The sequence below is a fragment of the Leopardus geoffroyi genome, chromosome A3, assembly GCF_018350155.1.
Source record: "Leopardus geoffroyi isolate Oge1 chromosome A3, O.geoffroyi_Oge1_pat1.0, whole genome shotgun sequence".
NCBI classification, from domain to species: domain Eukaryota; kingdom Metazoa; phylum Chordata; class Mammalia; order Carnivora; family Felidae; genus Leopardus; species Leopardus geoffroyi.
The window spans coordinates 71,271,604-71,285,598 of record NC_059336.1 but is presented as its reverse complement, the minus strand read 5'-3'; the positions used below and the strand labels follow the sequence as shown (position 1 = coordinate 71,285,598).

Below are 13,995 nucleotides of genomic sequence, written 5' to 3'. Positions count from 1 at the left end.
ATAACAGGAAAAAAAAAATAACTTCATATCAATACTTTAAAAATGCAACAAAACAGGGGTGCCTGGGTGGCTTAGTTGTTTAAGTATCTGACTTGGGCTTAGGTCATGATCTCACAGCTTGTGGGTTCGAGCCCCGCATCGCGCTCTGTCTGACAGGTCAGAGCCTGAAGCCCACTTTGGATTCTGTCTCCCTTTCTCTCTGCTCCTCCCTGCTCATGTTCTTTCTCCTTCAAAAATAAACAAACATTCAAAAAACTTTTTTTGAATGCAACAAAACCGCTTTTCAATGAGAGAAAAAATGCATAAATTTTATGTACTTTAATAATTAGAAAAATAAAAGTGAAGTAGTGTAATATTCAAGAAGTTAAAAATTAATAAAAAATAGAGGAATTAAGAAACCATTAATGCACATTAAATGAATACATATAACAGAAATATTAAAATTAAACAAATATTGGGACACCTGTGTGGCTCAATTAAGTGTCTGACTTCAGTTCAGGTCATCATCTCATGGTTCATGGGTTCAGGCCCTGCATTAGGCTCCGTGTTGACAGCTGAGAGACTGGAGCCTGCTTCGGATTCTGTCTCCTTTTCTCTTCCCCCCTCCACCGCTCTCACTCTGTCTCTCTGTCTCTCAAAAATTAACAAACATTAAATAAATAAATAAATAAATAAATAAATAAATAAATAAAACTAAACAAATATTAATAATTTTTTAAAAGCCAGTGAAGTAAATAGACATCCAGAATTTGCTCATATAAAATAAGAAAAATATAGAAATTTGCAAGAGAAAAACAAATAACCAAAATGATTACATTTGTGAAGAGTTAGGGAATATTTCAATTTATTTTAAAGTATGAAAGTGTAGACTAGTTATTAAATTGGGCCTCAAGTTGATTTTTCTGTCTGGTTTTGTTTTCATTATTCCTGTTGTTGTAATTTAAAAATAAATTAATCAAAATATTTGTGAAAGTTTTGAAAATGATGATTTCGTAGGGCACATATCTTACAGAAAACATAATTATAAAAATATTATTAACAAAATGGAGTAACATTTACATGGGAGACGACAAATTATTAAGCAGGATAAAAAGCCTTCATAAAATACATAAATTTAGATTAAAACTTGAGATATGGCATTGTGTGACTAATTTAGAAAAATGTGGTGTACTTAAAAATAATTTATATTTATTATTTATAATGTGTAAGTAATTTATAAAGAAAAGTCTTAAAAAAATTTTAACGTTTTTATTTATTTTTGAGAGACAGAGAGAGACAGAGCGTGAGTGTGGGAGGGGCAGAGACAGAGGAAAACACAGAATCCCAAGCAGGCTCCAGGCTCTGAGCTGTCAGCACAGAGCCTGTCGCAGGGCTAGAACTACAAACCATAAGATCATGACCTGAGTTGAAGTAGGATGCTTAACTGACTGAGCCACCCAGGTGCCCCAAGAATAATCTTATTCATTCCTTGAAACTACCCAAGTGTTAGGTGATATTATAATTCCAGTTTTTAAATGATGACCACAAGGTGAGACCAGACAAAACGGATTGTGAAAGGTCACAACCAAGTGGTCTGCTTCCTAAACCTGTTTTTTACTCAAGGTGTTACTTTGACCGGCTGTCGCTGAAAGGAAACAATGTTAATCCTCTACTCAGTGTCAATTATTTTGCTTTTCTAGACAGAATAAAATCTTTAATTCAAAAGAAATAAAAGTACACAAAAGAAAAATTATTTAAAAATTGTGGCTCAAAAAACTAAAATAAAATAAAAACTGGGGTTCATGTAAACTTTTTCAAGTAAGATACCTTACCAGACCTCATGAGGTAAAAGAAAATCACATTTGACAAAATGGTAATTTGATATTTTGAGTGCCAAAGGATGTACTGGACATGAGAAAAAGTATAGACTTGAAAAACTACTTTCAAGTAAAAAAAAATAAAATGGCAAACATCTTCCCTGTATATAAATTCTTCTACATCTTTTATCTAGTTATTTATTTTTTTAAATGTTTATTTATTTTTCACAGAGAGAGAGAGAGAGAGAAAGAGAGAGAGAGTGCATGATCTGGAAGGGGGCAGAGAGAGAGGGAGACAGAGGATCCAAAGCAGGCTCTCTGTTCTTAGAGCAGAACGGAGACATGAGGCCCGAACTCATGAACCATGAGATCGTGACCTGAACCGAAGTCTGACACTTAACTGACTGAAGCTCCCAGGCACCCCTCTTCTGCACATTCAAAAGAAATTTTTCAGTAGAAACACTAATAAAAGATGTGGACAATAAAGTTAAAAAAAGGGTGAATATAATTCAGCAATAAGCACTTCAACATTTGTTCACTCTTATTAATACGCAGGAAAATGAAAACTAATCCAACTAGCTACCGTTTTTTCTCATCATTTAAACAAATTTTAAAAGAAAAATTAGGATCACTTCTGAGGCATATAATGACTTTCATACATTGTTGATGGGAGCAAGTAGCTTAAGGAAAGGAAAGTAGCAATAACTGGTAGTTTTTAAAATACACAAATTCTTTGCCATGCATTCCTGTATTTTTAAATCTACCTTATATTTTAAAACACTTAGATATAAATACCTACACATAATTATTTAGATTGGAAAAAATCTGAAACACTTCTGCTGATGTGAAAATAGATAATTAATGGTATATTATAGAATTTTATACAATTATTAAAATGAATGTGCATCTTTGTCTAGGAAATGCCCAGAGAAAACTGTTAAAAGTAGTGTTAGATTATATTTTAAAAAATGTTTTAATGTTTATTTTATTCTTGAGGGAGAGAGAGGCAGAGTTTGAGCAGGGTAGGGGCAGAAAGAGAGAGAGACACAGAGTCTGAAGCAGGCTCCAGGCTCTGAGCTGTCCCCTCAGAGCCTGATGCAGTGCTCAAACTCACGAACCATGAGATCATGACCTGAGCCAAAGTTGGACACTTACTCGACTGAGCCACTCAGGCTCAAATAAAAAAAATGTTTTTTTAATTGTATTTTTAAAATGTACAAATGTATATATCCTGTGTTTGTGTGTGCACATACACCAATATATACATACTTTCCACATCCTTAAAGGTTTTCTCTATCTAATTTTGTGGCTTATCTTAAGAATGTAGGTAGTTAAACTTCCCAAGTAGCTGGCCAAACATACGGAGATAGATACAGGGCTATGGAAGAGAAATGCAAAGCAGAAGACGTAGGAAAGCAATCCAGGATAAAATAATGTCAACTGCCTCAATGTCAGGCCATGCAAGCAGAGAAAAATATCAGGTAACTCACACACTGAGAACATAGGGTTTCTGAGAATCTGAATTTTCTGGTTAAAGTTAGCGTAGGCGCTTCTGGGTGACTCAGTCAGTTAAGTGTCTAACTCTTGGTTTCAGCTCAGGTCATGATCTCACAGTTCATGAGTTTGAGCCCTGCATTTGGCTCTGTGCTGACAGTGTGGATCCTGTTGGGGAATCTTTTTATCCTTCTCTCTCTGCCTCTTCCCTGCTCAAGCTCTTTCTCTCTCTCTCTCTCTCTCTCTCTCTCTCAAAATAAATAAATAAATAAACCTTAATTTAAAAAAAAAAAAACAGTGTAAAATGTCTTTTTGGCTGTAACTGAGGCTAAAATATCTGAGAAATGTGTGCATTTCTCTTACTGTCTTATAAAGTATAACAGAAAACCTTTGATATTTGGTTGCTTTCTTAAGATCTTACAGTGCTGCTTATGTTTATAAATGTCATTTTTCTGCAAAATGTTACAGCTATAGACATGAGTGTGAATGAACATGAATTAAATACAACTTAACCCTATGCCATAACCGAGGGTATCTCAGGTCTTGAATTTTTGGTAGAGTCCAAACAGTTGGAAGCTCAATGAGTTGTGTGGTTGTCGATGTAGTTACATATCACGATATAACTGCAGAACTTTATATAAATCCAATTTTTCAGGCCTTAATCTTTTTCTCCTGAATTAGATAAATCTGAGATGGGCAGAATCCTGTTATGTTTTTTCAAAACTCTCAGTGAGTCAGATAAGCTTTCTTTGTTAACAACAGCTCATTTCTTCAAATCCTTCCAATTTATCTCAGATGACGTCCCAGAGGTGCTGAATAGGAAACAACTGCTTCCTGACTCTCCATCCATTTAGTCATTTTAATAATTTGTTCTTGGTATTTTGTTTCATTTTTATGTTCAGGTACCTAGATTCTGAATGTTATGACTCAGTAAATTAGTGTTGTTTTCTAAATCAGTGGTGCTTTCAATGATGTGGCATGTATACAAACATCTACACAGGCGAACACAAACATTCTCATGCTACATCTTCTGCTTCAACTCAAACCATCATCTTTGTTCACATGCATCAGTTCACCAGTACCAGCTGTTTTCTGTCTTTCTCTCTCTGTCCCTCCCCTCTGCAATGTTGCAGAAAACACTGTCTAACTCTTCCCTAATTCCCATATTTACACATCCCCCTTTATTTGGCTAGTGCCTGCTCCTGCCTCAGGTCTCCAGTTAAATTAATTCCTGGAGGAAGTCTTCCCTGTCACTGGATTAAATTAGGTACCACTGCTCCCTACAGTAATTTTATCTCTCCTCCTCATAACATACATCTGAGATGTAGAAGATCATACATTTGGATGCCGATTATAGACACATCAGTGATGTAGTGGTTTACTCATCATCTCTGTTTCTGTATCAATCAACTAGTTAATATAAATCGGTAAAGTATTTCCAAATACATTTCAGTGTTATGGTGATATCCCAGGAAATTTTCCCACATTCACAAAATAAGTAACTTGACATGTCCCTTAACTAACAGCTAGATAGATGGGTGATGGTAATTCCTAGGAAGAGAGCACAGTCAGAAGTTGAGACAGCAAATTCCCCTGCATTATGTGCCCCCTGCCTAGCATGACATGGTCCCCATCTGCCTTTCTAGGCTTCCATAGAAATATCCTGTATACTCCTTGGGTTCCCACTCATTTGGACTAATTTTAATTTTTGGTACCTAAGCTGCCTTTCACTTTTTACCTTTGGAACATGCACTCATCAAAATCTGGTCTGAGATGACTGGGGTGTTTCCCCCCACGTCCTCTCCTATCTCCCATATCCAATTCCCCACTTTTGTCTATCAGTATCTTTGTTAATATCAAGGCTAGCACTGGACCTTATTCATCTCTGTATATACTTCAGTGCTCAAAAGGATTGCTGGGATGTAGGAAATTAAACTCTCTAAGTTACACTTGATATGAGTAGCAGTCATGATTTTTTTCTCCAATTATATGCACTGTGCCCAATCAACAAACTATTTTGTGCCTCTTGTTTCCCTTCTTTGTGCTAAATTCTCCTGAGGGGCAGGAGAGATACCTTGCTGATTTCTCCACCCCCCTGTATAATCTAGCATAGTGCCTGGCAATAATAGTACTTCACTCTACTTAAATACAACTATTTGGATAAGGAAAGATCTCATTTCTTGGCAAGTAATCCTCTCTTGAATATGGAAAATATTGGTATGATTTATAAAAAGCATAAGAAAAATAAGAAATCTGCTTAGAAAAGCCATTGAGTTCTTTCAGAGTGCCAAAGCCTGTTTGGTCCTAAGGAGCATGCCTCCAAAAATGAGTTAATTTCCAAGTTACTTAATAGAGAGGCAAGGGAAAATATTAACACATTGACAGAGTTGAGCAGAAAAAGTCTAAGTTGAATTTAGTTCAAATAGTGATGTTACGCACACACACACACACGAAGAATTGCCATGAAGTTTTTTTTAAAAAATGTAGATAGTTTATTTGCATCTTGGCAAAGACTTTTGAGACTGCTGAGAAATCCTCCTACTATAGACAATATATGTTTTTTTTAAAGAACAGGTAAGTAGGATTGTGATGATAATCAATAATCTTGAGAACATGAACACTTAGAAATATTAAAGATTAAACAAACAAACAAAACTTCTTATTAAGAAGTTGTGACTTTGGGTGCCTGGGCGGCTCAGTTGGTTAAGGGTGCAATTCTGGATTTTGGCTGAGATCATGATCTCACAATTAGAGAGATTGAGCCCCAAAATGGGCTCAGTGACCCCTCCTTGCTCACTCTTTCAAAATAAAAAATACACTTGAAGTTATGACTTACTGACCCTGTATACATAGAACCAAAAGTAGCTGTTTAAATGTGAAAAAAGTTCAATTATCTAGGCATATTGCTTTCAGTATGCTATGAAATGAAACTGGTTTAGTTTTGGCTGAAATAGCCATATTGAGATCATGTGAACATGGATTAAATGTCATAAAAACAAATATGAGCATTGTTTTTCAAGTTAGAAAAAGGCAAGAAGGCATGTAGTGTCAGATAATAATGATTAATGGAGTTACATCTTAATTAGTAGGCAAGCAGGAAGGAATTTAAAATGAACAGCTTATGGCAAATGCAAAGTACACTGACAATAAAGATGAACAATTTCTCTGAAAGATTGTTACCTAAGGAAAATATAAAAAATTCTTATCATGAAGTTGTATTGACTTGTCAAATGAATAAAAATATATGAACAATATAGCTTTGATTACTCTAAGACTTGAAATGTTTAAGGATATAAAGCATGTACTATCCCTCTGGATAATGGTTAATTATTTAGGACCAGATATTGAACCAAATGGATTTTCTGATATTTTATGTTCACATTTTCTCTGGCAATAGTGTTCTAAATCTTCTATCTGCTGGTCTGAAATTGTGTTTACTATTTTATTTTCTAAAGATTAGCAAATAATACCTACAACATAGTTAGGACTCAGTATACCCTTGGAGATGAACAAAAATTGATAAGTAGTACTCTAAAGTAAACGTTACTCCTAGACTTTCTAAATTTTCAAATTTATAACTTCCTGGAGAATGGCCACAGATTCTACTGTTATTGTCTCTTCTACTATGTAAGTTGGTTGGTAAAACAAAAGAAATCCTGGTTATTGACTTTAAAGGGGGATGAGTAGCCTTTTAAAAGATATAACACAATACTTTTCTGTTACTCACCAAAGGGCTAGGAAGAAGGTATAAAATGAACTCAAAGGTCAAAGGCAGACACCTGAAATCTTTTACCAGTTTAACCATCTTGGGAAAATTAATAATCTCTTAATACCCAATTTAAAAAAAATGTAACTAACAGCTCCTATATTAACGTAGAATAGAAGCTGGAAAGGTGACTGACACATGGTAGGTGATTAAAAAATTGACTGTGTTGAGTATTTAGTAGTATTAATGGATATTTTTTCAAGAAGTATTGAATGAGCTTTGTCCTACATGACAATGACAGGTAGAGTTTCCTAGGATCTTGCATTTGAAATAGTGTTGACATTACATCTAGACTCACAGATGAGCATGGGTTCATGCAAGGGTGTGGCAACATGCAAAATCTATTTTGTTTTTGTTGAGAAAGTTGTTTGATTTGCTTAAAGTGATACAGCACCATCATAATAAGAGTAAGTTCTCTTGTCTTTGGATTTTGTAGACATTCAGGATGGATTGTTATTGTTGTCAAGACAGACTTCACCAGTGTAACTGGAAATGATAGACAATGTATGAGACATGATAGTAAGAGAAAACTGTTACTAAATCTCTGAAGACAGGTGAGTGCATATGACCATCAGACACACCTCAAATAAAACAGCGTATCTGCTATAGATGGTGTTTAAAGTCTATTAGATCAAGTGACATTGTTATAAATCTTGTTAAAAGAAAGGTATTATTACAGTTATTTATTTCTCCAGTTATCTATTTTAAGAAATATTTGAAGCAATATGTTTGATTTAAGTCAAGGAAATTGGCTAGACCCTGAAATAAGTTTACATACTGGTAGTTGCACTCAGGTAGGAATAACGGTAAAATAAATAGCATGTTTTTTTCTTTTAACTTTAGTTTTGCCACTGGACTGGTTCATTCTTAATATATACTTTCATTAGCAGCTAATTAGTATGCTAATTTAGAATTTTTTAAACCAGGCATAAGTTTTATTTAAAAAGACTGAAGTATTAGTTATATCTTGAATAGTCCCTGGAGTATCACATCTTTAGACTCCTCAGGCAATGCAGTATTAACTCAGAAAATACTTATATGTTCCTCCTATGTACCAGGCACTATTCTTTATAATTGGATTGCAACAATGAATGAAATAGACACCTTCACCGTGGAGCTTATATTTTGAAGTGGGAGCAGATAATAAAATTAAGTGTAATCGAAAAGTAAATTATATAATGTATTAGAAGGTAGTAAGTGTTATGAAAAAAAGAGGAAAAAAAAAAGAAGAGAGTCAGGACTAAGTTTCAATATTAAATAAAATGGTTGGGTTAAGCTTTGTGGAGGAGAGAGATGAGAAGGTCAATTTGACAGATGTGAGGAAATTTCACATTAGCCATTTCATATATTCTTGCATACTTTCCATCTGGAATGAACAGCTAGAGCAGGGGGCCTACAGATACAGTAGACCTGGCATGAAAGGGTCCAGTGTGGCTGGAGCAGAGTGAGGGAGGAAGGACAAGTAACAGATAAAGTCAGGAGGGCCAGGGCCAGGTCCTGCAAGGGTCTTAGCTGTTTTATGCGCTTTGACCACAAGAGGGTTCTCAGCAGAGCAGTGATGTGACAGGGCCTGATAGTATAAGGGTCATTTGGTCTTCTGTGTGCAGAACAGACTAGGGAGGAATAAGAGTAAAAGTTAGAATAGCTAGGAGTCTATTGTAATGATCCAGGCAAGATATTGTGGTAGCTTCAGTGAGTAGTAGTGCAGAAGGGAAGGAATAGAGTCAAAATCAACAGGATTTACTGGAAAATGTAATTTGACATATAAGAGAAAAAACTCAGTAAAATTTAATGTTTTTGATCCAGCTCAATTAGTTGGGAAAAAATGAGTAGCCTCTACCTTGCTAACGATGGTTAGGAATGGAGCGCACTTTTTGTTTTGTTTCGTTTTGTTTTGTTTTGCTTTCAGATCAGGAGTTCAGTTTTAAACTGGCTGTTAGTTAAATATTCGATTAGATATTTTCCACTTAATTAGATATTCCAAAGAAGCTGTTGAGGAGACAGTGGATATATGAGCCTGGAATGTGGAAGTGATGTCTGATCTGAAGATAGAAATTCGGAAGTGATTGGCAAACGGAGGATGTTGAAGCCCTGAGTTTGGGTGAGACACCAAGACAAATGAGTATACAGAGAAAAGACCAGAGGAATGGTTTCTAAGAGCATTGTAAGCTTTGAAAGCTCTAATCCTATTCCTTGCTTCAGAGACATTGTGCAGTGGAAAAATAATATTATGCTAAGTGAATTATATTTACCATTTGGATATTGTGTATAGAATAAAGTTTCTTAATGCAGTGGTTAACTCTCCATAGGAAGCACTGTCTTTTGTTTAGAGCCTATGTACTTTCTTTTTGACTTTCCTATTGAAAATAAGTATTCTTGTGTATCTTATATATTTTTATGTAGAAATATATCCCTATCTAGAAACCTTACTTATTTTGGAAGTCCAAATGTTTATAACCTACTATACTACTCATTTACTATTCACTACACAAGTGTAAACATGTACATTCTATGCTTGGGTAAGTAACTCACAGTGGAGTGGGTGACAAATATTTAGAGGAGAATGGGTATTAAAAGCAAATGGATCTGAATATAAATACACAGTCAACTAAGTTACCTTAAACAACTTATTTAGCTTCCCAAGCCTTAGATTTAAGTGTAAAATAAGGATAATAATAAGCAGTTTTCAGATTTGCCAAGAGTATTGATATTAGTAGATGCTAACTCATTGAGACACTGTTTTTGTTTTTATTGTTTTACCATGCTCATGGTAAAACACGCACTTCCTCAGTTCCAAGATTCATTGCTTCATCACTCTATAACTGAGTTTTACCTGGTTTGGTGTCTATGTTCTGATTTGGAAATTTTTTAAATGTTTATTTATTTTTGAGAGAGACAGAGAAAGAGCACAAGCCAGGAAGGGGCAGAGAGAGGGGAGACACAGAATCTGAAGCAGGCTCCAGGCTCTGAGCTGTCAGCACAAAGCCTGATGCATGGCTTAAACCCACAAACCAACAAGATCATGACCCGAGCTGAAGTTGGACGCTTAATCAAATGAGCCACCAAGGAGCCCCTGATTTTGCATTTTTTAAAAAAATACATATCTACATGATTCAGGGTCATTTTTGATAAAAATACCTTTTTTTAAATACAGAATTTATTTTTCCCTAGCTCACCTGGGCATAAGCAGCGAAATCCATTATATTCAGCACTTATTTTTAATGTTAGCCTAGATGACTTTCATAAATGTAAATTTTTCCCAAAACTGACTCCATACTTCCCACTCAACTTTTCTTTGTATTTAAAAATTATTATAATAAAGTGATAAGGAAAATATTTCATAATCCTTGAAAATAATGGACAATTCTGAAGTATAAGAATAGAGCTTCAGCTGAAACACAGAGATTCATATTCTCTCATATAACTTTGACTATTAAAGAGTCTTTAGAACAGCAGTAGTAAGATAATGGCTTGGTTGTCTTGCAGTTCCTCTCCATAAAAGACAGGAAGAAAATCAGAGAACCTATGGACCTCCCCTCATCTGGATTCAGTGTGTCCCGTCATACCCACAGTGGATGTCAGTGCTGCCTATCACAACAAATTGATCTCAGAATGGATCACAAAGAGAAAGGCCTGTAGGGCTGGGACTCAGCCAACATTTCTCCTGAGTGGTTCACTTTGCTTCAAACCTCTTATTTCTTTCTGAAAAAAGAGGTTACTTTGCAGAGGTCTTCCTTTATAAAAAGAATCTCTTGAGATTGGAAAAAAATATATATAACCACATAATTACTGTCCCCATTAACTTAGTCATTCATTCATTCCTCCAGTATTTCTAAACATGCAATATGTATTAGGGATCTTGCCATGAGCAAGAGGGACAGAAATCAAATAAAATGTGCACTTTGCATCATGGATATGTATTCTCTATTGAGGAACAAAAAAAGAATCTTGGAACTGAAGAAGCACAAGTGACCATCAAGTAAATCAAGTGAGATTCCATTTCAGGGGACATTGTCTAAGCTGAGTCACAGTGGTTAAAAAGAAGTTGGCCAGGTTAAGAGGTAAAGAAGATGGGAAGGTATTCCAGGCAGAAGTACAGATATGACACTAAAAAACCCTGGCACATTCAATGACCATGCAGGCTTGGCAAATTTTATTAGCACTCTTCCCAGTGCCTAACACTACATGCGACCTATAAAATATTGCTGCAGCTACAGGTACAGGAATTGCTCATGCTGGTACCCCCATCCTCTGGTTTAAATATAATGCCTTCTTTGCAAGGCCCAGTTTCCACCCTACTCCTCATAAGTGAATCCTTTCTCTTTCTTACTTATTCAAAGAGATGACATTTGACAATATTAGTTTCTTTGTTTTTTATTTGGCTTCCATTAAAACTATTGACCCTTAATTAATCTCTCATTTGCTATAGGTCTCTCTGATGCATTGTAACCCACAGGAAACTCCTATTCCGCTCAGGCTGTGAGGACAATGCACATAAATTAAAACCTCAGTACATAGACCTTCAGTGTTTAAAAGAGACACCATCATTCTTTTAGGTGTCTCTGGTTGCTCCTGTACCTGAAAATAACTAAAATGTTCTAAATGCTATTATCAGTTTTTTTTTTTAAGCAGGATATCACCATCTCACATTTTGTGCCTAACTGAAAATACATATAATGCAAATACTTAACAAGAATTTGTAGGACTGCATTCCTAAGCTCCATTATTAGGCATTTCAGTTTATTGCCTTCTCTGTAAATAAGCCTCAACTTCTAGTTCTCACTTTAGGGCAAAAACTGGCAACGGTATGGACAGAACTCTCTTATTCTAGAGGATTAGGGTGGTCTCTATTAAAATGGGAATGATAAAATTGTGACTGTCATGATGATTTGCACCCACCAAGGATCTCCAGTAGCAAAACAACTCACTTTCATACAGAATCTTTTTACTGTGGGTCTTCGCCAGATGCACAATGGTGGCAAGAGAAACGAGACAAATTTGTGGCAAGGACTGGAAAATGAGAGATGACCAAAACTTGTAGGCTTTCACCAAGTACAAGGCATCATCTTGCTGAATGCTGGAACCAGGAAGAAAGGGCAGAGAAAAGTAGTAATGCGTGTCAGGTCTTCCGAGTGCACTGCATAAGATAACCATAGGCTGAATTTCGTGAGAAAGAGAAAGACAAGGGTAGGGATTGAAAGCAAAGAGAATTCCCTCAGAAAGTCAAAAAGCTGTTGTCTATAATGTAAAGGACAGAGAAAAAGATTGAGAAACTAGAGAGAGTGAGAGAGAGAGCAGGAGAAAAATATTTTTGGAGTTTCTGAACTACTAATTAGGTTGTAAAGAATAAAGATTTCTGAAAAATCTTACCAGTGCTCACAACCCTGATAAGGAAAAGTTTTACTACTTTAAGATCTTTGAACTGGAAATGAACTGAATCTACCTAATGACACAATAAATCCAAGACTGAGCTCAACCACAGACAAAAATGACATAATCCCTTTCATTAGCAGCCTGACAAAACAAGAAGAATGCTCCTTTCTAAGGAACATTACATCCATTTTACTTTCTACTCATTCTTTTAAAATGCAAAGATTTTAATTAATTCCATTTATGAGGCTCCACCCTTATGATTTAATTGACCCCAAAATCCCTGCCTCCTAAATCCATCACACTGGGCATATTTAGGATTTCAACAAATGGATTTTGGTGGCAAGGGCATGAACATTCATAATATGTCTATAAAGAGAATTATTATAAAAGGATATACAAGAAGAGAAGCAAGTTTCTTTAAAATGTTTATTTATTTATTTTTGAGAGAGAGAGAGAGAGAGAGAGAGAGAGAGAGAGAGAGAGAGAGCGCACAAGCCAGGGAGGGGCAGAGAAAGAGAAAGAGAGACACAGAATCCAAGCAGGCTCCGGGTTCCAAGCTGTCAGCATAGAGTCCGAAGTGGGGCTCGAACCCATGAATCATGAGATCATGACCTGAGCCAAAGTTGGGGACTTAGCCAACTGAGCCACCCAGGTGCCCTGAGAACCAATCTTCAAATACAAAATTCTAAGCATCTACCTTAAGAAGCTAGAGACAAATAAAAATACATCATGTTCTAAGTAAACAGAAGAAAGGAAAATCTAAATAAATGGAAATCACTAAAAAACAGATTAAAATAGATTAAAAGATCAAAAAAGTAAAATAAAATTTAAAATATTAATACAATTTTTTTAAAAGAATCAAATAACCCAAAGAGAAAGCACAAATAGCAACATCAAGAATCAGAGGAGGGGCACCAGGGTGGCTCTGTCAGTTAAGCCTGTGACTCTTGATTTTGTCTCAGGTCATGATTTCACAGTTCATGAGATGAAGCCCTATGCTAACAGTGTGGAGCCTGCTTGGAATTCTCTCTCTTCCTCTCTCTCTCTCTGCCCCTCCCCCACTCACACCCGTGTGAGCTCTCTCCTTCTCTCAAAGTAAACATTCAATTTTTTTTTAATTAAAAAAAATCGGAGGACATTACTACAGATTCCACAGATATCAGAAGGAAAAAAGATATCAACGACAACTAACTATATAGCAATATATTCAATACTGAGAAAAAATGTGAAAGTTAAAAAAATGGAATTTTAATAAAAAACTTACTACATAAAAAACACAAAAACCTCTGATCCCAGGTGGCTTGACCAGTCAATTCCATCAAAGATTAAAGAGGAAACTATCAGTATTTTTCAATGTCTTTCAGGAAATAAAGGAAGAAAAAGAAACACCCTAATTCATTTTATGAGCCATTGTGTTGCTAATACCAAAACCAAATAATGTCATTGTAAGAACAACATAAAAATAACAAAAATTCCAATACTCATCATATGTACGGACATATTACCTTCACAAAATCTTTATAAACTTAGTCCACCAATATATAAAAAGGATTATACAAGTATATT

At 35.4% G+C, this 13,995-nt stretch overlaps 1 long non-coding RNA gene across 2 annotated transcripts in view; it reads right to left on the bottom strand.

Moving 5' to 3' along the window:
* Positions 1-13,995, bottom strand: part of LOC123580776 — a 507,052-nt gene that overhangs the window by 401,467 nt on the left and 91,590 nt on the right. The gene's annotated exons all lie outside the window — the stretch shown is intronic.